Here is a 1,811-nt window from a genome sequence, read left to right on the forward strand (position 1 = left end):
CCTCCCTGCTCCCGCCCACGCTCAGCGCCAGCCACTTCAGAGCAGGAGCGAAACGAGGGGCAGCCCCGCGCTCCGCCTCCCCGCCCGCCTTGGCAATGCTGCCTGCTCTCTCCCTCTCTCTCTCCCCTCAACTCCTCAGCCCCAGCGGTCGAGCTGCTCACCGAGGCGCAGAGGCGGCGATGGGATGAGGCGGCGGCAGCTGGAAGTCCGCGCGGCGCGAAGTTCTGTCCAGATGCGCGCGCGGCCCGGGGGCGGCGGGGCAGGGCGCGCAACGTCTGCGCCGCCGCCGCCTGCCTCTCCCTGAGGAGGGGGCTTGGACCTCCACGGAGCTGTGCGTGTGTGCACACGTATCTGTATCTATATCTGTATACGTAGCCCTCGGGCTTGCGTGGATGGGCAGCCCCTTCCCTTCCTGAGCCCCCTGAAGTTGTGAGCGGGCAGCACTGCAAAGAGGAAGGCAAGGGGCAGCGGTGGCAGTGGCCGGCCCTAGGGGCTCCCCAGGGAGGCAGCGGTGCTAAACAGCTGGAAGCCGGAGCAGTCCACGCGGAGAAGTGGCCGGGACGGAGCCGACCCCCTGCTCCGCGGCCAGCTGTTTCCTCTCCAAGAGGGGTTGTTGGTTTTTCTTTTTTGGTTTTGTTTTTTTTTTTTTTTTCACTCCGCTTCTCACTCCTTGTTAAGGTAAGAGGCTGGCTTTGAACTTGGGGGCGCATCGGGAGCTAGGGGGGTTGTGGGGGAGGATGAAGCTGTTTGGCTGCTCTTAGAAGCGGGGAGACGAGCCGAGCCAGATGCTCCCAGATGTTGAGGTTAGCCAGTTGCAGTTGTTGGCAAAAAGCAAACTTGTTTCGAGCTGTCCTGTTAGGCAAACTTGGGCTCTTGGCGCCTCCTGGTGGCTGCAGGCGAGGAAGCAACGTCCTCCGGGAAAGGGAGACTGTATGGCAGTGTTTTCCAATCCTTTGCAGCCCAAGGGCTTAGATTAATACTTTTTTTTCCCCTCAGCACACCTGTTAAGGCATTCCCCATCCTTATACCTGTTTTAGCCCTTTTAGCTCATTGCCATGGCAAAATTCTGTGGCACACCTGTTAGTTTCTGACTTCACACTTCTGTGCTGCGGCACACTGGTTTGGAAACACTCCTGTAGGGTACCAAACTTGTAAGAAATGAATGGATGTGCATACTGTCCCTCCCTGCAGTAAAGGAAGAAAGCCTTAGGGAGACTAGGTTTCATGCTTATAAGAAGGACTCGTGGACCTGTGAGATGTAGGATCTGTAGAAAAGAAAGTTTCCGAGTATCTAAGTCAAATTTTACACAGCTAGTTTTTAACTTCTCCTCCTTTCAGTGAGGGGCTCAACCAGACACATTCTGGAGCTTAGCTTGGAGGGCAGTGCTACTGACTGGGGAACATGACTTATGAGGAGAGGCTGATGGAACTGGGATTATTTAGTCTGGAGAAGGCAGGGGGGATTTAATAACAGCCTTCGACTACCTGGAGTGATGGAGCTAGACTGTTCTCAGCGACGGCAGATGACAGAACAAGGAACGATGGTCTCAAGATGCAGCCAGGGAAGTTTAGGTTGGATATTAGGAAAAAAACTTTCTCACTAGGAGGGCAGTAAAACACTGGAACAGGTTACCCAGAGGTGGTGCAATCTCCATCCTTGGAGGGTTTTGGGTGGACAAAGCTTTGGCTGGGATAATGTAGTTGGGGATGGTCCTGCTTTGAGCAGAGGGTTGGACTAGATGACCTCCTGAGGTCCCTTCCAACCCTAAATTTCTATCATTCTGTGATTTTTAAAGGAAGTCTTACAAATG

The 1,811-nt window shown here is 54.7% G+C and overlaps 1 long non-coding RNA gene across 1 annotated transcript in view; it reads left to right on the forward strand.

Moving 5' to 3' along the window:
• Positions 1-108: 108 nt before the first annotated feature.
• LOC109302840 overlaps positions 109-1,811 on the forward strand; it is a 7,546-nt gene continuing 5,843 nt past the window's right edge. Inside the window, exon 1 of the long non-coding RNA XR_002098947.1 lies at positions 109-678. This is a non-coding gene — a long non-coding RNA (uncharacterized LOC109302840). The remainder of the gene's footprint in view (positions 679-1,811) is intronic.

The sequence above is a fragment of the Gavialis gangeticus genome, unplaced genomic scaffold (genome assembly GCF_001723915.1).
Source record: "Gavialis gangeticus isolate Ggan-Ray unplaced genomic scaffold, GavGan_comp1, whole genome shotgun sequence".
Classification (NCBI taxonomy): Eukaryota; Metazoa; Chordata; order Crocodylia; family Gavialidae; genus Gavialis; species Gavialis gangeticus.